The following is a 25,649-nucleotide window of genomic DNA, read 5'->3' as shown; positions in this document are numbered from 1 at the left end:
ATATGAACAAACCAATCAAAATCGTTGAAATTAAAATTGTGATTAAAAGACTCCCAACAAGCAAAAGTACAGGACATGATGGCTTCACAGACAAATTCTATCAAATATTTAGAGAAGAGTTAACAACTATCCTCCTGAAACTGTTCCAAAATATGGCAGAGGAAGGAAAACTTCCAAACTCATTCTATGAGGTCACCATTACCCTAATACTAAAATGAGACAATGATATCACAAAAAAGAAATTTACAGGCCAGCATCACTGATGAACATCAATGCAAATATCCTCAACAGAATACTAGCAATCTGAATCCAACAATACATTTTAAAATATCATACACCATGATCAGGTGAGATTCATCCCAGGCATGCAAGGATTTTTCAATACCCACAAATCAATAAATGGGAAACACCTCATAAACAAATTGAAGAATAAAAGCCATATGATCATATCAATATATATATAGAAAAAGTTTTTGACAAAATTCAGCACCCATTTATGATAAAAACTCTCCATAAAGTGAGCATAGAGGGAACATACCTCAACATAATAAAGGCCATACACAACAAACCTACAGTTAACATCAGGCTCAATGCTGAAAAGCTGAAAGCATTCCCTCTAAGGTCTGGAACAAGACATGCATGTCAACTCTTACTACTTTTATTTAACATAGTTTTGGAAGTCCTAGGTACAACAATCAGAGAAGAAAAAGTAAATGGAATCCAAATTGAAAAAGAATAAAACTGTCACTGTTTGCAGATGACATGATATTAATATTATACACAGAAGATCCTAAAGTCACTGCCAAAAAACTACTAGAGCTCATCAATGAGTTTGGTCAAGCTGCAGGTACAACAATAATACACAGAAATCCCTTGGACATGAAAAAAGGCTCGATACCACTAACTATTAGAGAAATGGAAATAAAAACTATAATGAGATATCACCTCACACCAGCCACAATGGCTATCATCAAAAAATCCACAAACAATAAATGCTCAAGAGGGTGTGAAGAAAAAGGAACCCTCTTACACTGTTGGTGGGGATGTAAATTGGTATAACCACTTTGGAGAACAGTATGGAAGTTCCTTAAAAAACTAAAAATAGAGCTACCATATAATCCTGAAATTCTATTCCTAGGCATATATCCAGAGAAAAATATGATCCAAAAGGATACGTGTACCCCAATGTTCATTGCAGCACTGTTTCCAATAGCCAAGATATGAAAACAACCTAAATGTCCATCAACAGAAGAATGGATACAGAAGATGTGGTACATACATACAATGGAATATTAGCCATTAAACAATGAAATACTGCAAGCCATTAATAAAAATGAAATAATCTTGCCATTTGCAGCAACATGGATGGACCTAGAGATTGTCATACTGAGTGAAGTAAGTCAGACAAAGGAGAAGTATTTTATGGAATCCCTTATATGTAGAATCTAAAATAATACAAATGAACTCACAAAACAGAAAGACTTTCACAGACTTAAAGAATGACTTACAGTTGCTGGGGTGGAGGGAAGGATAGGGAAAGGGATAGTTAGGGAGATTGGGATGGACATGTACACACTGCTATATTTAAAATAGGTAACCAACAAGGATCTACTGTACAGCACAGGGAACTCTACTCAATGTTATGTGGCAGTCTGGAATAGGAGGGGAGTTTGGGGGAGAATGGATACATGTGTATGTATAGTTGAGTCCCTTTGCTGTTCATTTGCAATTATCAACACTGTTAATTGGGTATACCCCAATTCAAAAGAAAAAGTTAAAAAAGGAAGGGACTCTAAGTAATAACAAGGAAACATATGAAAGTATAAATCTCCCTGGCTAAGGTAAAAAGAAAGTAAACATAGTGGATTAATCACTTATAAAGCTAGTATGAAAGTTAACACACAAAAGCAGTAAACATTACTACAACTACAATAATTATTTAAGGGAAACATAGGATAAAAAGATGTAAAATGTAACATCAAAACATAAAACTTAGGGAGTGGAGAGTAAAAATATAATTTTTATTTTATAATTTTTACACTCATCAATAATTGTCAGGAGCCACATTAGGCATTACTGATAAAACGGAGGCATGGCCCCAACTGCCTCTCCTCATCCCGCAGGCACAGTCCCAGGATGAAGGAGTTGGGTCTTGTGATTCTGACTTGTTCTTTCCTTTCTTCTGTTGAGTTGGCTGGAAAGAATGTTAAGGTGCTTATTGTTCTTGAGAGAAGCATGAGAAAGCACAAAGCCTTCTGCAGTTGTGCTCAGAAAATAATGTATAAAGTAACCATTGAGATTTGTTCAAGGATCTTTACAAAGAATGTTCCAGGATGAGCACGTAGGCCGCAGCTTGACACCATGGGAAGGGTTGTTAATCTGAGACCTGTTTGTGAGGGAAATATTTATGGCAAAAGAAGTTTGCTGAGTTTAGGATTTAGGAGTAATTAAGAATAGTTAGAAGCTAAAAGTTTAAGGAATGTTGTAGTGTTAGCATATTTTACTATAGCTTATAGAGATTAGGAATTTTAGAGATATTAATAGCTAGAAGCCTTTTTAGGAGATAGTGATCTTCAGATACTAGGGGCAAACAGGATTTAGAAAGATAAGAAATAAACTGAGGAATGTAGCATGAGTTACAACGTAATCACAAGTTAAGTATAGGACACATAAGAGGAAGTAGATAATAGTAAAGCTGATTCTGAGAGACTTGCTGAAGCAGGAACTGTTTGGAGACAATAAATCTGGGTGGGGGCGAACTGAAAATGTCAAACCTCTGACCTAATGCTTTTGTCAAAGTATAAAAGAGAACCTGAAGCTTGAAATAAAATGTAGTCCCACACCTTGAGTCAGAGGCTACATCATTCTCTGTCGACACTGCTCATCCCTTCAGGCTGATTCTCTGGTTGCTGGACCTGGACTCTGGCAAATGGCGCCCAAACAAGGACCACGTTAGGCATTACTGACAAATAAATAATTACTTTAAATAGTAAGTGAATTAAATGCTCCAGTTGAGAGACATACAATGGATGAACGGATTAAAAAAAAAAAAAAAGACATATCTATAGGCTGCCTACAAGAGACTGACCAGATATAAGGAAACATTCTAACTTAAGTGAAGACATAAAAAAAGAATTTTATGAAAATAAAAATCAAAAGAAAGCTTTGGTAGCTATACTTATATCAGACAATATATACTTAAAAATAAAGACTTTATAAGAGACAAAAAGGTCATTACATAATGATATAGGGGTCAATTCAAAAAGAGGATATAGCATTTGTTCATATTTATGTTGCCATCATAAGAGAACCCAAATATATAAATCAAATATTAACACACCTAAAGGGAGAGATCAGATCAGATCAGATTAGTCTCTCAGTTATGTCTGACTCTTTGCGACCCCATGAATCACAGCACGCCAGGCCTCCCTATCCATCACCAACTCCTGGAGTTCACTCAGACTCACATCCATCGAGTCAGTGACACCATGCAGCCATCTCATCCTCTGTCATCCCCTTCTCCTCCTGCCCCCAGTCCCTCCCAGCATCAGAGTCTTTTCCAATGAGTCAACTTGTCACATGAGGTGGCCAAAGTACTGGAGTTTCAGCTTTAGCATCATTCCTTCCAAAGAAATCCCAGGGCTGATCTCCTTCAGAATGGACTGGTTGGATCTCCTTGCAGTCCAAGGGACTCTCAAGCATCTTCAGATAGCAATATAATAATAGAAAGTGACTTTAACATACCACTTAAATCAACAGATCATTCACATAGAAATCAATAAGGAAAACCAGACATTTTCCTTAAACAAGACATTAAAGTGGGACACTGTAAAAACAGTCCTAAGGGGAAAGTTCATAGCAATACAGGCATACCTCAAGAAACAAGAAAAAGTCAAATAAATAACCTAACTCTACACCTAAAGCAACTAGAAAAGGAAGAAATGAAGAACTGCAGGGTTAGTAGAAGGAAAGAAATCTTAAAAATTAGGGCAGAAATAAATGCAAAAGAAACAAAAGAGACCATAGCAAAAATCAACAAAGCCAAAAGCTGGTTCTTTGAAAGGATAAATAAAATGGACAAACCATTAGCCAGACTCATCAAGAAACAAAGGGAGAAAAATCAAATCAATAAAATTAGAAATGAAAATGGAGAGATCACAACAGACAACACAGAAATACAAAGGATCATAAGAGACTACTATCAAGAATTATATGCCAATAAAATGGACAACGTGGAAGAAATGGACAAATTCTTAGAAAAGTACAACTTTCCAAAACTGGACCAGGAAGAAATAGAAAATCTTAACAGACCCATCACAAGCATGGAAATTGAAACTGTAATCAGAAATCTTCCAGCAAACAAAAGCCCAGGTCCAGATGGCTTCACAGCTGAATTCTACCAAAAATTTAGAGAAGAGCTAACACCTATCCTACTCAAACTCTTCCAGAAAATTGCAGAGGAAGGTAAACTTCCAAACTCATTCCATGAGGCCACCATCACACTAATATCAAAACCTGACAAAGATCCCACAAAAAAAAAGAAAACTACAGGCCAATATCACTGATGAACATAGATGCAAAAATCCTTAACAAAATTCTAGCAATCAGAATCCAACAACACATTAAAAAGATCATACACCATGACCAAGAGGGCTTTATCCGAGGTATGCAAGGATTCTTCAATATCCACAAATCAATCAATATAATACACCACATTAAGAAATTAAAAAATAAAAACCATATGATTATCTCAATAGATGCAGAGAAAGCCTTTGACATAATTCAACATCCATTTATGATAAAAACTCTCCAGAAAGCAGGAATAGAAGGAACATACCTCAACATAATAAAAGCTATATATGACAAACCCACAGCAAACATTATCCTCAATGGTGAAAAATTGAAAGCATTTCCCCTAAAGTCAGGAACAAGACAAGGGAGCCCACTTTCACCACTACTATTCAACATAGTTTTGGAAGTTTTGGCCACAGCAATCAGAGCAGAAAAAGAAATAAAAGGAATCCAAATTAGAAGAGAAGTAAAACTCTCACTGTTGGCAGATGACATGATCATCTACATAGAAAACCCTAAAGTCTCCACCAGAAAATTAGTAGAACTAATGAATGAATACAGTAAAGTTGCAGGATATAAAATCAACACACAGAAATCCCTTGCATTCCTATACATTAATAATGAGAAAATAGAAAGAAAACTTAAGGAAACAATTTCATTCACCATTGCAATGAAAAGAATAAAATACTTAGGAATATATCTACCTAAAGAAACTAAAGACCTATATATAGAAAACTATAAAACACTGGTGAAAGAAATCAAAGAGGACACTAATAGATGGAGAAATATACCATGTTCATGGATTGAAAGAATCAACATATTGAAAATGAGTATACTACCCAAAGCAATTTATAGATTCAATGCAATCCCTGTCAAGCTACCAATGGTAGCTAGAACAAATAATTTCACAATTTGTATGGAAATACAAAAAACCTCAATAGTCAAAGCAATCTTGAGAAAGAATAATGGAACTGGAGGAATCAACCTGCCTGACTTTAGGCTCTACTACAAAGCCACAGTCATCAAGACAGTATGGTACTGGCACAAAGACATAAATATAGATCAATGGAACAAAATAGAAAGCCCAGAGATAAATCCACGCACCTATGGACACCTTATCTTTGACAAAGGAGGCAAGAATATACAATGGATTAAAGACAATCTCTTTAACAAGTGGTGCTGGGAAAACTGGTCAACCACTTGTAAAAGAATGAAACTAGAACACTTTCTAACACCATACACAAAAATAAACTCAAAATGGATTAAAGATCTCAATGTAAGACCAGAAACTATAAAACTCCTAGAGGAGAACATAGGCAAAACAGTTTCTGACATACATCACAGCAGGATCCTCTATGACCCACCTCCCAGAATATTGGAAATAAAAGCAAAAATAAACAAATGGGACCTAATTAAACTTAAAAGCTTCTGCACAACAAAGGAAACTATTAGCAAGATGAAAAGGCAGCCTTCAGAATGGGAGAAAATAATAGCAAATGAAGCAACTGACAAACAACGAATCTCAAAAATATACAAGCAACTCCTGCACCTCAGTTCCAGAATAAACGACCCAACCAAAAAATGGGCCAAAGAACTAAATATACAGTTTTACAAAGAAGACATACAGATGGCTAACAAACACATGAAAAGATGCTCAACATCACTCATTATCAGAGAAATGCAAATCAAAACCACTATGAGGTACTATTTCACGCCAGTCAGAATGGCTGCAATCCAAAAGTCTACAAGCAATAAATGCTGGAGAGGGTGTGGAGAAAAGGGAACCCTCGTACACTGTTGGTGGGAATGCAAACTAGTACAGCCACTATGGAAAACAGTGTGGAGATTCCTTAAAAAACTGGAAATAGAACTGCCTTATGATCCAGCAATCCCACTGCTGGGCATACACACTGAGGAAACCAGAAGGGAAAGAGACACGTGTACCCCAATGTTCATTGTAGCACTGTTTATAATAGCTAGGACATGGAAGCAACCTAGATGTCCATCATCAGATGAATGGATAAGAAAGCAGTGGTACATATACACAATGGAATATTACTCAGCCATTAAAAAGAATACATTTGAATCAGTTTTAATGAGGTGGATGAAACTGGAGCCTATTATACAGAATCAAGTAAGCCAGAAAGAAAAACACCAATACAGTATACTAACGCATATATATGGAATTTAGAAAGATGCTAACAATAACCCTGTAGGTGAGACAGCAAAAGACACACTGATGTATAGAACAGTCTTTTGGACTCTGTGGGAGAGGGAGAGGGTGGGATGATTTGGGAGAATGGCACTGAAACATGTATAATATCATATATGAAACGAGTCGCCTGTCCAGGTTCAATGCACGATACTGGATGCTTGGGGCTGGTGCACTGGGACGACCCAGAGGGATGGTACGGGGAGGGAGGAGGGAGGAGGGTTCAGGATGCGGAACACATGTATACCTGTGGTGGATGCATGTTGATATATGGCAAAACCAATACAATATTGCAAAGTTAAAATAACAAAATTAAATTAAATCAAAACCAAAAAATTAATTAATAAAAAGAGAATGTTAAAAAAAATTTTTAATTAAGAAAAAAACAAGGCATTACCCCCAATGAAATTAACAGATATATGCAGAATATCCCATCCAAAAGAACAGAATACATATTTTTCTCAAGTACACATAGAATATTTTCCAGGATAGATATGTTAGACCACAAAATGTCTTAATAAATTTGAGAAGATTCACCACATTATCTTTTCTGATCACAACAGTTTGAAAATAGATTTTCAATTATGAGAAGAAACTGGTAAATTCACAACTATGTGAAGATTAATGACATCCTACTGACAAATACTGGGTAGAATAAGAAAATCAAAAGAGAAAAATTAAAGACAAATAAAAATGGAAATATAACACACCAAAACTTATACAATGGAGCAGAAGCTATTACAAGAAGTAAGCTCATATAGACAAATGCTTATCTCCTGAAAAAAAAAATCTCAAATAAAACACCTAACTTCACATTTCAATGACCTACATAAAGAACAAATGAAGCCCAAAGTTATAAGAAAGTAACAAAAATTAGAGCAGAAATAAATGATCAGTTCAGTTGCAAAGTTGTGTCCAACCCTTTGTGACCCCATGGACTGCAGCATGCCAGGTTTTCCTGTCCATCACCAACTCCCAGAATTTGCTCAAACTCATGTCCATAGAGTTGGTGATGCCATCTAACAATCTCATCCTCTGTTTTCCCCTTCTCCTCCTGCCTTCATCTTTTCAAGCATCAGGGTCTTTTCCAAAAAGTCAGTTCTTTGCATCAGGTGGCCAAAGAATTGGAGTTTCAGCTTCAGCATCAGTCCTTCAATTGAATATTCAGGATTGATTTCCTTTAGGACTGACTAGTTTGATCTCCGTGCCATCCAAGGGACTCTCAAGAGTCTTCTCCAACACCACAGTTCAAAAGCATCAATTCTTTGGCACTCAGCTTTCTTTATAGTCCAACTCTCACATCCATACATGACTACTGGAAAAATCATAGCCTTGACTAAACAGACCTTTGTCGACAAACTAACGTCCCTGTTTTCTTAATATGCTGTCGAGGTTGGTCATAGCTTTTCTTCCAAGGACCAAGTGTCTTTTAATTTCATGGCTGAAGTCGCCATTTGCAGTGATTTTGAAGCCCAAGAAAATAAAGTCTGTCACTGTTTCCATTGTTTCTCCATCGATTTGCCATGAACTGATGGGACCAGATGCCATGATCTAAGTTTTTTCAATGTTGAGTTTTAAGCCAGCTTTTTCACTGTCCTATTTCACTTTCATCAAGTTCCACTTCATTCAAGTTCCACTTCATCATTAGTTCCACTTCATTTTCTGTCACAAGGGTGGTATCATCTGAGTATCTGAGGTTATCGATCTTGATTCCAGCTTGTGCTGGCATTTTGTATGATGTACTTTGCATATAAGTTATTAAAATAAGCATGGTGACAATATACAGCCTTGATGTATTCCATTCCCAATTTGGAACCAGTCTGTTGTTCCATGTCTGGTTCTAACTGTTCCTTCTTGACCTGCCTACAGATTTCTCAATAGGCAGGTGGGATGGTGTGGTATTTCCATCTCTTTCAGAATTTCCCACAGTTTATTGTGATCTACACAGTCAAAGACTTTGGTGTAATCAGTAAAGCAGAAGTAGATGTTTTCCTGGACTTCTCTTGCTTTTTTGTTGATCCAGTGGATGTTGGCAATTGGATCTCTGGTTCCCCTGCCTTTTCTAAAACCAGCTTGAACATTTGGAAATTCATGGTTCATGTATTGCTGAAGCCTGGCTTGGAGAATTTTGAGCATTACTTTGCTAGCATGTGAGATGAGTGCAATTGTGTGGTAGTTTTAACATTCTTTGGCATTGCCCTTCTTTGATATTGGAACGAAAACTGACTTTTCCAGTCCTGTGGCCACTGCTGAGTTTTCCAAGGTCGCTGGCATATTGAGTGCAGCACTTTCACAGCATCATATTTTAGGATTTGAAATAGCTCAACTGGAATTCCATCACCTCCACTAGCTTTGTTCATATGCTTCCTAAGGCCCACTTGACTTCACATTCCAGGATGTCTGGCTCCAGGTGAGTGATCAAACCATCGTGATTATCTAGGTCATGAAGATCTTTTTTGTACAGTTCTTGTGTGTATTCTTGCCACCTCTTCTTAATATCTTCTGCTTCTGTTAGGTCCATACCATTTCTGTCCTTTACTGAGCTCATCTTTGCATGAAGTGTTCCCTTGGTATCTCTAATTTTCTTGAAGAGATCTCTAGTCTTTCCCATTGTATTGTTTTCTTCCATTTCCTTGCACTGATCACTGAGGAAGGCTTTCTTACCTCTTCGTGCTGTTCTTTGGAACTCTCCATTCAAATGAGTGTATCTTTCCCTTTTCTCCTTTGCCTTTAGCTTCTCCTCTTTTAACAGCTATTTGTAAGGCCTCCTTAGACAACCATTTTGTCTTCCTGCATTTCTTTTTCTTGGGGATGGTCTTGATCACTGCCTCCTGTACAATGTCATGAACCTCCATCCATCATTCTTCAGGGCAATGTTTATCAGATCTAATCCCTTAAATCTATTTGCCACTTTCACTGTATAATCATAAAGGATTTGATTCAGGTCATACCTGAATGGTCTCATTAGTGGGTCACAGCCTGTGACTTAAGCCCTCTTGAAGGAGGTCGCCATTAACCCTACCATAGAGCTGCCACATAGGTGACCCAACAAGTGCAGAACAAATATACCAAAGAAATCCTCACATTGTTAAGAAATTGCTAGGACCCACAACAGATTTCCCAACCTGAGGATCTGGCAAAGGTACTGAGAACCCCCAGAGAATTTGACTTTGGAGGCCAGTGGGATTTGATTACAGAACTTACACAGGACTGGGGAAACAGACTCTTGGAGGGCACAAACAAAACCTTGTGTGTAGCAGGACCCAGAAGAAAGGAAAAGTGACCTCACAAGAGACTGACCTAGACTTGCTTATGAATATCCAGGAGTCTCTGGCAGAGGCGTGGATCGGCAGAGATCTGCTGCAGAGTCAGGGGCACTGAGTGCAGCAGTGTGTGCACAGGACCTTTTGAAGAAGGTTGCAGTTATCTTCATTACCTCCACCATAGTTTGGCCTCAGGTCAAACAACAGGAAGGGAACACAGCCCCATCCATCAACAGAAACTTGGATTCAAGATTTAATGAGCATAGCCCTGCCCATCAGAACAATACCCAGTTTCCCTGCAGTCCCTCTCTTCCATCAGGAAACTTCCATAAGCCTCTTATCCTTATCTGTAGAGGACAGAAAGAATGAAAATCACAATCACAGAAAACTAACCAAACTGATAACATGGACCACAGTCTTGTCTAAACAATGAAACTATGAGCCATGTCACGTAGGGCCAACCAAGATGGATGAGTCATGGTGGAAAGTTCTGACAAAACGTGATCCACTGGAGAAGGCAATGGCAAACCACTTCAGTATTCTTGCCTTGAGAACCCCATGAACAGTATGAAAAGGCAAAAAGATAGGACACTGAAAGATGAACTTCCCAGGTTGGTAGGTGCCCAGTATGCTACTGGAAAAAGTAGAGAAATAACTCCAGAAACAATGAAGAGACAGAGCCAAAGTGGAAACAATGCCCAGTTGTGGATGTGATGGAAGTAAAGTCTGATGATATACAGAGCAATATTACGTAGGAACTTGGAACGTTAGGTCCATGAATCAAGGTAAATTAGAAGTGGTCAAACAGGAGATGGCAAGAGTGAACACTGACATTTTAGGAATCAGTGAACTAAACTGGACTGGAATGGGTGAAATTTAATTCAGATGACCATTATATCTACTACTGTGGGCAAGAATACCTTGGAAAAAATGGAATAGCCCTCATAGTCAACAAAAGAGTCTGAAATGCAGTACTTGGATGCAGTCTCAAAAATGACAGAATGATCTCTGTTCATTTCCAAGGCAAACCATTCAATATCACAGTAATCCAAGTCTATGCCCCAACCAGTAATGCTGAAAAAGATGAAATTGAATGGTTCTATGAAGCCCTACAAGACCTTCTAGAACACCCCAAAAAAGGTGTCCTTTTCATCATAGGGGACTGGAATGCAAAAGTCGGAAGTCAAGAGATACCTGGAGTAAGAAGCAAATTTGGCCCTGGAGTACAAAATGAAGCAGAGTTTGCAAAGAAAACATACTTGTCATAGCAAAAACCTTTTTCCAACAACACAAGAGAAGACTCTACACATGGACATTACCAGATGGTCAACACCAAAATCAGACTGATTATATTCTTTGCAGCCAAAGATGGAGGACCTCTATACAGACAGTAAAAGAAAGACTGAGAGCTGACTGTGGCTCAGATCATGAACTCCTTATTGCCAAATTCAGACTTAATTTGAAGAAAGTATGGAAATAAATGAAACAAAGACTTAAAAGACAATAGAGAAAATCAATGAATCCAAGAGCTAATTCTCTGAAGACAAAATTCACAAACTTAGCCAGACTCATTAAGAAAAAAAGAGAGCATACAAATGTCAGAAATTAAGGAGGAGATATTATAACTGAAACCATAGAAATATAAGGGATTATGGGAAGTCTTCCTCAGTGATCAATGCAAAGAAATAGAGGAAAACAACAGAATGGGAAAGACTAGAGATCTCATCAAGAAAATAAGAGATACCAGGGGAACATTTCATGCAAAGATGGGCTCGATAAAGGACAGAAATGGTATGGACCTAACAGAAGCAAAAGATATTAAGAAGAGATGGCAAGAATACACACAAGAACTGTACGAAAAAGATCTTCATGACCCAGATAATCACGATGGTATGATCACTCACCTGGAGCCAGACATCCTGGAATGTGAAGTCAAGTGGGCCTTAGGAAGCATCACTATGAACAAAGCTAGTGGAGGTGATGGAATTCCAGTTGAGCCATTTCAAATCCTGAAAGATGATGCTACGAAAGTGCTGCACTCAATATGCCAGCAAATTTGGAAAACTCAGCAGTGGCCACAGGACTGGAAAAGGTCAGTTTTCATTCCACTCCCAAAGAAAGGCAATGCCAAAGAATGCTCAAACTACCACACAATTGCACTCATCTCACACGCTAGTAAAGTAATGCTCAAAATTCTCCAAGCCAGGTTTCATCAATATGTGAACCGTGAACTCCCAGATGTTCAAGCTGGTTTTAGAAAAGGCAGGGGAACCAGAGATCCAATTGCCAACATCTGCTGGATCATGCAAAAAGCAAGAGAGTTCCAGAAAAACATCTATTTCTGCTTTATTGACTATGCCAAAATGTTTGACTGTGTGGATCACAATAAACTGTGGGAAATTCTTCGAGAGATGGGAATACCAGACCACCTGACCTGCCTCTTGAGAAACCTGTATGCAGGTCAGGAAGCAACAGTTAGAACTGGACATGGAACAACAGACTGGTTCCAAATAGGAAAAGGAGTACGTCAAGGCTGTATATTGTCACCCTGCCTATTTAACTTCTATGCAGTGTACATCATGAGAAACGCTGGACTGGAAGAAGGACAAGCTGGAATCAAGATTTTCAGGAGAAATATCAATAATCTCAGATATGCAGATGACAACACCCATATGGCAGAAAGTGAAGAGGAACTCAAAAGCCTCTTGATGAAAGTGAAAGGAGAGAGTGAAAAAGTTGACTTAAAGCTCAATATTCAGAAAACGAAGATCATGGCATCTGGTCCCATCACTTCATGGGAAATAGATGGGGAAACTGTGGAAACAGTGTCAGACTTAATTTTTTGGGCTCCAAAATTACTGCAGATGGTGACTGCAGCCATGAAATTAAAAGATGCTTACTCCTTGGAAGAAAAGTTATGAACAACCTAGATAGCATATTGAAAAGCAGAGACATTACTTTGCCAACAAAGGTCCATCTAGTCAAGGCTATGGTTTTCCAGTGGTCATGTATGGATGTGAGAGTCGGACTATGAATAAAGCTGAGCGCCGAAGAATTGATGCTTTTGAACTGTGGTGTTGGAGAAGACTCTTGAGAGTTCCTTGGACTGCAAGGAGATCCAACCAGTCCATTCTAAAAGATATCAGCCCTGGGTGTTCTTTGGAAGGAATGATGCTAAAGCTGAAACTCCAGTACTTTGGCCACCTCATGCGAAGAGATGACTCATTGGAAAAGACTCTGATGCTGGGAGGGACTGGGGGCAGGTGGAAGAGGGGATGACAGAGGATGAGATAGCTGGATGGCATCACTGACTCGATGGACTTGAGTCTGGGTGAACTCTGGGAGATGGTGATGGACAGAGAGACCTGGTGTGCTGCGATTCATGGGGTCGCAAAGAGTCGGACACGACTGAGTGACTGAACTGTAACTGAACTGAACTGAGGGATTCCCCGGGGGCACTGGTGTTAAAAGAACCTGCCTGACAATGCAGGAGATGTAAGAGGTCCTGGTTCTATCCATGGGTGGCAGAGATTCCCTTGGGAAGGGCATATTTACCCACTCCAGTATTCTTTTATGGAGAATCCCATGGACAGAGGAATCTGGATGTCTACGGTCCGTAGGGTCACAAAAAGTTGGACCCGACTGAAGCAACTTAACATGCATGCATGTGGGACTACTATGATCATTTATGTCTCAACAAATTTGACAACCTAGAAAAAAATTCCTAGTAATGTATAATCTACCAAGACTGAGCTATGAAGAAACAGAACCTCTGAAGACAATGATTTCTAGTAAGCAGGTGGAATAAATAAACAAAAATCTTCCCCGCCAAATGAACTTCCAGCCAAAGTGGCTTTGCTGGTGAATTCTATTAAACATTTCAAGCTCTTTAAAAAAAAAAAAAAACTAGGAGGAAAAACTTACAAACTCATTTTCAGGCCAATGTTACCATGATCTTAAACCAGACAAGGATGCCACAAGAAAAGAAAATTACAGGTCAATATCCCTAATGAACACAGATGCTACAAATTATTAGCAAATTAATTTTAACAATAAGTTAAAAGAATCATACGTTATGAACAAGTGGAATTTATTCCAGGGTTGCAAGGATAGTTCAATACCACGAATCACTCAATTTAATATACCAAATTAATAAAATGAAGGGTAAAAACCATATGATCATCTCAATACATGCAGAAAAAGCATTTATTTGAAAGAATCTGTCCTCCATTTATGGTAAAAACTCTCAAAATTTGGTATAGAGGGAATATATTTCAACATGATAAAGGCCATACATGACAAGCACACAGCTAACATCATAGTCAACAGTGAGATGGCGAAAGCTTTTCATCTAAGATCAGGAATAAGACACATATGTCCACTGTTGCTAGTTTTTAAAGGTATACTATTGGGTGTCCTATCATGTTAGAAGTCCTGGGCTTCCTGGGTAGCTCAGCTGATAAAGAATCCACCTGCAATGCAGGAGACCTTGGCTCAATTCCTTGGTCAGGAAGTTCTCCTGGAGAAGGGATTGTCTACCCTCTCCAATATTATTGGACTTCCCTGGTGGCTCAGACAATAAAGAATCCACCTGCAGTGCGGGAGGCCTGGGTTCCATCCCTGGGTTGGGAAGATCCCTGGAGGGGGGCATGGCAACCCACTCCAGTATTCTTATCTGGAAAATCCCCAAGGACAAAGGGGCCTGGTGGGCTAGTCCATGGGGTTGCAAAGAGTTGGAAATGACTGAGAAACTTAAGCACATTGGAAGTCCTAGTGAGAATATTTAGTCAAGAAAAATAAATGACACCCAAATTGTAAAGAAAAGTGTCAGTATTTGCAGATCATCTGATATTATATATATAGAAAACCCTAAAGACACCACCAAAAATTGTTAGAACAACAAATTCAGTAAAATTGTAGGATACAAAATATTCAAAATTCTGTGTAACTTCTATATGTTGATAATAAACTATCTGAAATAGAAATTAAGTAAACAAATCCAGTCACAATTATATCAAAAATAATAAAATACCTTGACATAAGTTTAACCAAAGAGGAACATTATTTATACAGTGAAAACTGTAAGATATTAATGAAAGCAATGGAATACACAAATAAATGAAAAGATATTCCATGCTCATGGATCAGAAGAATATTGTTAAAATTTTTTATACTACCCAAAGCAATCTACAGATTCACTGTAATCCCTCCTAAAATTTCAATGTCATTTTTTACAGATATAGAATAAATCATCCAAAAATCTGTATGAACCATAAAAATCCAAATTTGCCAAAGACACCTTTAGAATAAAGAACCAACCTGAAGGCATGACGCTCACTGATTCCAAACTATATTACAAAGCAATATGAACAAAAACAGCATGATTTGGCATACAAACAGATACACAGATCAATGGAATAAGGTATTGAGTTCTGAAATAAACCTACATATATTCGAACAATTAATTGACTAAGGAACCAAGAATATATAGTGAGGAAATGCAAGTCTTTTCAATATATATGACTGGGAAAACTATATACCCCATGCACATGAATGAAACCGGATCACTGTCTTTCATCATACACAAAAATAAACTGGATTAAAGACCTGAATGTAAGACCTGAAACCATAAAAATCCTACAAGAAAACACAGGTGGTATGCTTGTTGACATTAGTCTTTTTTTTTTTTGGCTTCCTTTTTATTTTATTTTTTATGTTAATAAACTTCTGTTTGATTTTGTCCTGCTATTCTGTCATTTCTTACAGAGATCCTCAGCTAAGAACTCAGAAGGGTAAAGGGAAATAAGCCTCTATGTCACCCTAAGTCAGCTTCAATAATTGCCATAGTGAGCAGTCTTTTTTTTGGGGGGGGGATGAAATATCCTATAGCTATCAATTAGGTCTAACTGGTCTATTGTATCGTTTAAAGTTTGTGTTTCCTTGTTAATTTTCTGTTTAGTTGATCTATCCATAGGTGTGAGTGGAGTATTAAAGTCTCCCACTATTATTGTGTTATTGTTAATTTCTCCTTTCATACTTGTTAGCATTTGTCTTACATACTACGGTGCTCCCATGTTGGGTGCATATATATTTATAATTGTTATATCTTCTTCTTGGATTGATCCTTTGATCATTATGTAGTGACCTTCTTTGTCTCTTTTCACAGCCTTTGTTTTAAAGTCTAATTTATCTGATACGAGTATTGTGACTCCTGCTTTCTTTTGGTCCCTATTTGCATGGAAAATCTTTTTCCAGCCCTTCACTTTCAGTCTGTATGTGTCCCCTGTTTTGAGGTGGGTCTCTTGTAGACAACATATGTAGGGGTCTTGTTTTTGTATCCATTCAGCCAGTCTTTGTCTTTTGGTTGGGGCATTCAACCCATTTACGTTTAAGGTAATTACTGATAAGTATGATCCCGTTGCCATTTACTTTATTGTTTTGGGTTCGAGTTTATACACCATTTTTGTGTTTCCTGTCTAGAGAATATCCTTTAGTATTTGTTGGAGAGCTGGTTTGGTGGTGCAGAATTCTCTCAGCTTTTGCTTGTCTGAAAAGCTTTTGATTTATCCTTCATACTTGAATGAGATCCTTGCTGGGTACAATAATCTGGGCTGTAGGTTATTTTCTTTCATCATTTTAAGTATGTCTTGCCATTCCCTCCTGGCTTGAAGAGTTTCTATTGAAAGATCAGCTGTTATCCTTATGGGAATTCCCTTGTGTGTTATTTGTTGTTTTTCCCTTGCTGCTTTTAATATTTGTTCTTTGTGTTTGATCTTTGTTAATTTGATTAATATGTGTCTTGGGGTGTTTCTCCTTGGGTTTATCCTGTTTGGGACTCTCTGGGTTTCTTGGACTTGGGTGATTATTTCCTTCCCCAGTTTAGGGAAGTTTTCAACTATTATCTCCTCCAGTATTTTCTCATGGTCTTTCTTTTTGTCTTCTTCTTCTGGAACCCCTATGATTCAAATGTTGTAGCGTTTAATATTGTCCTGGAGGTCTCTGAGATTGTCCTCATTTCTTTTAATTCGTTTTTCTTTTATCCTCTCTGATTCATTTATTTCTACCATTCTATCTTCTAATTCACTAATCTTATCTTCTGCCTCTGTTATTCTACTATTTGTTGCCTCCAGAGTGTTTTTAATTTCATTTATTGCATTATTAATTATATATTGACTCTTTTTTATTTCTTCTAGGTCCTTGTTAAACCTTTCTTGCATCTTCTCAATCCTTGTCTCCAGGCTATTTATCTGTGATTCCATTTTAATTTCAAGATTTTGGATCAATTTCACTATCATTATTTGGAATTCTTTATCAGGTAGATTCCCTATCTCTTCCTCTTTTGTTTGGTTTGGTGGGCATTTATCCTGTTCCTTTATCTGCTGGGTATTCCTCTGTCTCTTCATTTTGTTTAAATTGCTGAGTTTGGGAGTCCTTTCTGTATTCTGGCAGTTTGTGGAGTTCTCTTTATTGTGGCATTTCCTTGCTGTATGTGGGTTTGTACAGGTGGCTTGTCAAGGTTTCCTGGTTAGGGAAGCTTGTGTCGGTGTTCTGGTGGGTGGAGCTGTATTTCTTCTCTTTGTTCAGTCACGCTGTGGGGAGGGAGGGAGGGATGCTGCAAACAAATGACACTGGCGTGCGCTCACAGTGCCTCAGCCACACTGGGTCTGCCCCCGCTCACGGCGCGTATAGCCTCCCTGCCCACACTGCTCAGGCTCTAGGTTGTTCCACCGGGAACAATCCGAGGCTGGCCCAGGGTTGCATGCACCTCCCAGGTCCAAGCCGCTCAGGTTCAGGCACTCAGGTAGTCCTCAGAGGTGCAGACTCAGTTGGGCCTGCGTTTTGTGCTCTTCCCAGGTCCGAGCAGCTCAGGTGATGAGGTGTTTGGCGAGCGCCAATGCTGCGACTTATCGCCTCCCCGCCACTCGGTTATCTGGGTGTAAAACCGGCGCACCTTCTCAGGCAGATGTTGACCGTCCAGACCCCCAATAAGTTTTAGTTAGCAAAGAAGCCAGTTTTATAGATAATGTCTCTCTGGGGCTGCGATTGCCCCCTTCCGGCTCTGGCTGCCTGTCACCAGAGGGGGAAGGTCTGCAGCCGGCTATCTCTGTTTAGTCCTTTGTTCCGTGCACGGGCTGGCGGTGTCTTAGGTTAGGGCCGGCTTTTCGCATGGTAGATATCCCACAGTCTGGTTTGCTAGCCCAAATTATTTCGCTCAGATAGTGCTCAGGGTATTCAGGCCAGATTCTTACTCTCAGCGATGCAGCCCGCGCCGCGCCTCCCTGCCCAGCCCCCGCTTGCTAATGGCGGATGCAGGCGTCTGCGCTGCTTCTCCGCTGGGGGAGTTACCGTAGGGCTCGCAATCTGCGAGTTTTAATTGTTTATTTATTTTTTCTCCCTGTTATGTTGCCCTCTGTGCTTCCAAAGCTCGGCACGGATTCGGCAGTGAGAAGATTTCCTGGTGTTTGGAAACTTCTTGGTTATTTTTTGGATTTGATACCAAAAGGAAAAATAAATGGGACTAAGCCTAATTAAACGCTTCTGCCCGACAACAGAGATAATCAACAAAATGAAAAGGCAATTCAGAGAAGGAAACAAAATCTTTACAAATTATTTATCTGATAAGGGATGACTATCAAATTATATAAATAACTCATACAACTCAATAGCAAAAAACCACAAGCAATCTGATTAAGAAATGAGCAAAAGGTCTGAAAACACATCATTTTCAAAGACATAAAAATGGCTTACAATATGTGAAAAGATGCTCAACATCACCAACCATCATTGAAATATAAGTCAAGACCATAACAGAATGTCACCTCACATTTGTGAGATTGGCTACTGTTTTCAAAAAGACAAGAAATAAGTGTTTCTGAGGATGTGGAGAAAAAGAGAACAACTGCACCCTCTTGGTGCAAATGTAAATTGGTTTATCCATGGGGTTTCCTCAAAAAAATTACAGGTGGAACTATCATGTGATTCAGCAATTCCACACTTCTGGGTATTAATGTGATGAAAACAAAGACAAAGGACACAAATTTGAACCAACAGAGGCACCCTCATGCTCCAAGCATTATTACAATCACTAAGACATAAAACAACCTAAAAGTTTGTTGATGAATGAATGGATAAGAAAATTATATATATGTTATACATACATATATATCATAACAATACTATTTAGCCAAAAATAAAAAGAAAGAAAATTTTCCATTTGCAACTATATGAATGGACCTTGAGAACATTATGCTAAGTAAAAAAGTCACAAAAAGATAAATACCATATGATCTCACTTTTATGTATAATCTAAAAACAAAACAAAACAAAAAAACAATAACAAAAATTCCCACTAGCTTATGGTAAATTGAACACATTAGTTGTCTGAGGCAGAGGGTGAAGGGTAGATGAAATGGGTAAAGAGGGTTAAAGGGATGTAATGTACAGCATGGTGAGTATTTTTAACAATGCTAATATCACATAGTTGAAAGGATCTAGGAGAATGGATCTTGAAGTTCTCATCACACAAAAATATTTTATAACTTCACAAGGTATAGGATGTTAATGGGACTTATTGGGGCTATTATTTTGAAACAGACACATGTGTCAAATGATTATGTCGGGGGAGTATATAATTTCCTTGGTTCTGTCTAGCCACTGCAAAAATTTGAAACAGTGGGCCAGTGTTACAGCTTGGTTACAGCTCAGTTTTATTTGTCAAGCAAAGGAAAATACATCCTTGAGGTGTGAGGGCAGTTCAGTCCAGTTCAGTCACTCAACTGAATGTCCAACTCTTTGGGACCCCGTGGACTGCAGCACACCAGGCCTCCCTGTCCATCACCAACTCCCGCAGTTTACTCAAACTCATGTCCATTGAGTCGGTGATGGCAACCCAAAAGAAGAGAGGGGCTCATTTTTGGCTCCTCTTTTAATATGTTTTTTTTCTCCTCCCCGTTAGCCTGCCCTATGTAAATTGGATTAGCAAGGAGGGCTGTTTGTTTCACCTGAGGTTCTCATTCCAGTCGTCAGACCTTCCTTTGATCTATTTTCATGGCTTTTTCCTTTCTTTGTCTTTTACCCACCACTATTTTGCACTCCTTTTTCCTATTCTCACTACCTAACAATTACATTGTTCACATGAAACTAACACAATGGTACACAATTATATCTCATTAAAAAAAAAAAAAGATTATAGGTATGAAGCCAGCCTGAAAATATGAGCAGAATTTTTTCAGGAATTTCAGGCTCAGCACTCAAGCCAGGGGTTACTTCCAAATATTCAAACCAGTTAGGACACACAAACAGATGTAGGTAAAAGCTATACAGGCCAGTTCTGCACAGATCTAAAAAGGTTAACTTCCAGAAGCCCAAGCTGAGAAAGACAGCTAAAGCTAAAGCATTAACAGCCCAGTCACACAGGCACCAACCCAGCATTCATATTAGGGCTGAGGAAACCAAAGGAAGCATATTATTTAATGAGATGACTAGAAACAGCTGTTCAAACTCTGGAAGAAATGTGCAGACTTATACAAAGAGTATGGGGCTAGTAATTCCAGAACAAAAAGTGGCTTATTTTATTTACTTTTAATAATCTTTGTCATTATTTTAGTCACTTTTCTGAGTGTGCATTGGAGCATGTGGGTTAGTGACTAATGGATGGAAAGTGCAAGATGCTTCTAGAGAAAGGCAGAGTTCTGCAAGCACTTCTGTGCAGAGCAAAGGTTGAATTCCTCAGTGAGTCACTTTACCCTCTTGATCTTCCTATCCTTGACAGAAAATATGAATATTCCTATTACTCCTTCCTTGTCTGTATCTCTGATTTTTCTTGTCTGCATCTCTGCTGAAAAAGACAGTGATAATTATTTAAATAATATGGCTATTTATCAAAGGCATTTAGTGATATTATTTTTCCCCTTTAATGAGGTAGGAGTGACACTGGAGAAATTTTACGTTTAGTTGGCATAAATGTTCTTGGAAAATTAAAATAAATGCAAAAGATGACATTTTACAAGATTGCTTTCCATTCTTAACATAATGAACAATTCAGTCACTGTTGAATAGCCCAATCTATTTTATTTCTTTGAACAAATTCCACAGTAAGAGCCAACATCACCCATTTGCTTCCAAAGCAGAAAGTAATTATCATCACAATTAGCTTTTACAAAGATGCACATTTTCCTTATGGTATTGCTTCTCATCTTCACCTTCCTCTCCAATTTGTATTCATATCTCCAAAGTGGCTGTATAAAAGAGATTACCTCTTTTGCATCTACTTATATAGCTCCATTGAGAAACTCTGTAGAAACATTAAAATATAGACAACTGTTGCCTGAGCCACCAAAGTTCCATTTTAGCCAATATGTAAGGTCAAGGCAAATTGTCAGGGTCTTTGAGATTATGAAAGAATTTCAGAAATATGGATGCTACTTCACTGAGAAAAACTATTCAAAAGTGTTTCTTTTTGGATATTTATGGAAAACACAAGGCTTTTAAATTGTTACGCTCACCTTCATTATTCCCTGATCCCCGTCTTTTGAGGGAGTCAAATGCTTTTGACTGGCTTCCCTGGTGTCTCAGACAGTAAAGAATCTGCCTGCAAAGCAGGAGATGAGGGTTTGATTCCTGGGTTGAGAAGATCCCCTGGAGAAAGGAATGGTAACCCATTCCAGTATTGTTGCCTGGAGAATCCCACGGACAGAGGAGCCTGGGGGGCTACAGTCCATAGCTTCGCAAAGAGTTGGACATGATTGAGGGATTTTCCCTTTGAAAAGATATGAAGCAAATGAAAGTTGCATGGATGAGCTCTCTTGCCTTCACTACAAAATTGTGTAGACAAAGATGGCCAATCAGAGATATTAGCTGTCCTCTAAAATATGCTAGGAAGATTGACACTCTCAGGGCTAATGTTAATTGCTTAAATCTCATAGTCAAACTGTCCAGAATCTGCTAGAGTTTCCAACAAATGGCACAAAGGGAGAAGGCAGAAAAGAACATAAAAGATCTTACATATGTCTGTGGCTAAATTTTTATAAGATTAGTTATTTGGGTGCATAAATTCATGTGGGTAACAGTGAGGGGCTCTCTCAGAATTTGGAAAACAGAGAAAGATGACTGTTTTCTAAGCACTATAAAATCTACCACAAAAGATGAGATTCAAAGTCACCTTGAAGAGAGAAGTTGACCTCCTGGGCAGAACAAGATTAAAGAAGGTATTAACGAATCCAAAAAAGAATTATTTATTAGAAACAGGGATTAATTAGCATAAAACATAGAAAAGAAAGACCATTAGGCAATCAATGGCAGCAGTTCCTCCTCCTATCTCTATCTTGGGGAGAGAGCAAGCACATTGATAAAAGATTCACCATGCTTGGTCATCTCTCCATTCTGATAAGAGATGTAAAGATTAGAAACCTGATGCAATTAAATATTGAAGTCCTGAACCAATTCTCTGCCCTCATTTTGTGTTCACCAATCAACATTAGGACCATAATTTTATGTTGTAGGAGATAGTTTTCCTTCAGGGATAGAAGTACAGCTAGAGTACATTTATATCTAATCTCTTGTAGTGTGATAACATCCCTGAAGTATAGGGATCCCTATCACTGCCAAAATCACCAGGCAGGCAAAGCTAATACGGAAAGACAAAAGTGAAATCAATAAGGTAAATGCCAATTTGGAAGGTCTCTGTCTGTCTGCCCAGTCAGTTTCTCCAATACCACAATTCCAGTGCACTGGTTGTAGTAGATAGTCTGGTTTGGGTGTTTTGTTGTTGTTTTAGCTGCCCACACTCCTTCCCGCCTACTTGGCACCTATAATAAACTCTGCATTTTCCTTCATCACAGCTGGTGTTAGTAGATTGACTTTACTGTAGACAGGGTAGAGGACTCAAATTCAGCTAGGTAAAAAACTCACTTGTATAATCATTTGGGTAAGTTGTGGTTTTCAGGGGATTGTGATGATTTTAAACTATACATTCCTTGGCAGTTATAGATTTGTTTAGATTTTTAAATAAACTTTTTCTTGATTTTAAAATGTTAAGTGAATTAAAATTGTCATATAGAGACAAATGATCACATAAAAATATTTAAAATTCATATATGTTGTTTATAATAAAATTACATAAAGCAAACACATATACAGAGACTGAAAGTTAACTAGTGTGAAAAGATGAAGTGAATACCTATACTGACATCAGATAAATTTTTAAAAATGCATTATTGGGGGAGCGTAAGTATATAATAAAAATACATTCTATTTATGAAAAGTCATACCAATTCTAAATATGCTTGCCTCTAATAAACTAACCTCAAGGTTTAAGATGTCGAATTAATAGAACTATAGGGAGAAATTGATACATTCTCCATTTTAAGGGAGAGTTCAATAAATCTCTTTAAATTATTACAATGCAAGTATAATAATAATAATAAAAAATAGAAGGAATATATAAAGCTGAACAACTAGCAAGTTTTACTTAGTATGAAAAAGTGAAAGTGTTAGTTGCTCAGTCATGTCCAACTCTTTGCGACGCCAAAGACTATGCCCGCCAGGCTCCTCTGTCCATGAAATTTGCCAGGCAAGAATACTGGAGTGGGTAGCCATTCCCTCCTCCAGAAGATCTTCCCAACTCAGGGACTGAACTCAGGTCTCCTGCACTGCGGGCAGATTCTTTACCATCAGAGCTACCAGGGATACCCTTTACATAGCATAAGCATATTGACTTCTCTATTAAAGTTAGCAATTACATACTTTTCTCATGCACACGTGAATCAGTTAATAATTGATCAAAGCCTCAACATATTAGAAAGTAATCACTGTGTTCTGATAATGCAATCAAAAATAAGTTCATTTTAAAAAATAGCTAAAAACTGCTATAAATGTTTAGAAATTAAAATACATTCTTAAATAATTAAAAAAGTAAAAATCACAATAAAAATGTAAAAGACATTTAAAACCAATGAGTAATGAAAAAACTATACATCAGGACATGAGTAAACTCCGGAGATAGTGAAAGACAGGGAAGCGTGGTATGTTCTGAAGTCCATGGAATCATAAACAGTCAGACACGACTTAGCGACTGAACAACAACAACAAAATATATCAGAACACATAGAATTCAGCTAACACAGAACTTCAAGGGAAATTTATATCCTCAGGTATTTAGAAAAGTTATAGTTAGAGAACGGAGAAGGCAATGGCATCCCACTCCAGTACTCTTGCCTGGAAAATCCCATGGATGGAAAGCCTGGTAGGCTGCAGTCCATGGGGTCGCTAAGAGTTGGATACGACTGAGCGACTTTACTTTCACACATTGGAGAAGGAAATGGCAACCCACTCCAGTGTTCTTGCCTGGAGAATCCCAGGGACGGGGGAGCCTGGTGGGCTGCCGTCTATGGGGTCACACTGAGTCGGACACGACTGAAGTGACTTAGCAGCAGCATAGTTAGAGAAAATTACTTCTTTTGCTGTTAAAAGGCAGTATTACTAAGGTATAATTTATACAATATAGCAATCGCCAATTTTAAGTACAGTGAGTATCACAAACCACTTTTAGAACATTTTGTCACCCAAAATCATCCCTAAGACTGTTTGTAGTCAATTCCTATTCCCACCCCCAAAGCCAAGACAAAAAATAGTCTGCTTTCTGTTACTATAGATTTGCCTCTTCTAGACGCACATCATCATCACCTCCACCAGCTTGTTCACAGTCATACTTCCTAAGGTCCACTTGACTTCACACTCTAGGCTGTCTGGCCATGGCTGCCTGAAGAGGCCCTGGTGGACTGGGAAGTGGCTTCACAAAGATCACAGCAGAGATGGAGGCAGGAGCAGGTTAGTGACCAGCACCCCCAGTTCCAAGTGCAGAGGTGGCAGCAACAGCAGATTGGCCAGCCCCAGGGTGACCAGCAGCAGAGGAAGAGCAAGGGTACCATTGGCTCCTGGGTGGCTGATAAGCTCCACTGGCCAACAGCAGCTATTTCAAATCTTAAAACATGATACTGTTAAAGTGATGCACTTACTATGCCAGCAACATTGGAAAGCTCAGCTGTGGTCACAGGACTGGAAAAGGTCAGTTTTCATTCCAATCTCAAAGAAAGGTAATGCCAAAGAATGTTCAAATTACTGTACGATTGCACTCATTTCACAGCCAGCAAGATTTTGCTCAAAATCCTTCAAGCTAGGCTTCAGCCGTATGTGAACTGAGAACTTCCAGGTGTACAAGCTGGATTTAGAAATGGCAGAGAAACCAGAGATCAAATTGCCAACATACGCTGGATCATAGAAAAAGGTACAGAATCCCAGAAAAACATCTACTTCTGCTTCATTGACTACACTAAAACCTTTGATTGTGTGGATCACCACGAATTGTGGAATATTCTTTAAGAGATGGGAATACCAGACCACCTTACCTGCCTCCTGCAAAGTCTGTAGGCAGGACAAGAAGCAACAGTTAGAAATGGACATGGAACAATGGACTGGTTCAAACCTGGGAAAGGAGTATCCTGTTTGTTTAACTTCCATGCAGACTCCATTATGTGAAATGCTGGGCTGGATGAAGCTCACACTGGAACCAAGATTGCAGGGAAAAATATTTATAACCTCAGATA

This window comes from Bos indicus x Bos taurus, chromosome 6 (assembly GCF_003369695.1).
Source record: "Bos indicus x Bos taurus breed Angus x Brahman F1 hybrid chromosome 6, Bos_hybrid_MaternalHap_v2.0, whole genome shotgun sequence".
NCBI classification, from domain to species: Eukaryota; Metazoa; Chordata; class Mammalia; order Artiodactyla; family Bovidae; genus Bos; species Bos indicus x Bos taurus.
Note: the sequence above shows the minus strand (reverse complement) of the source record.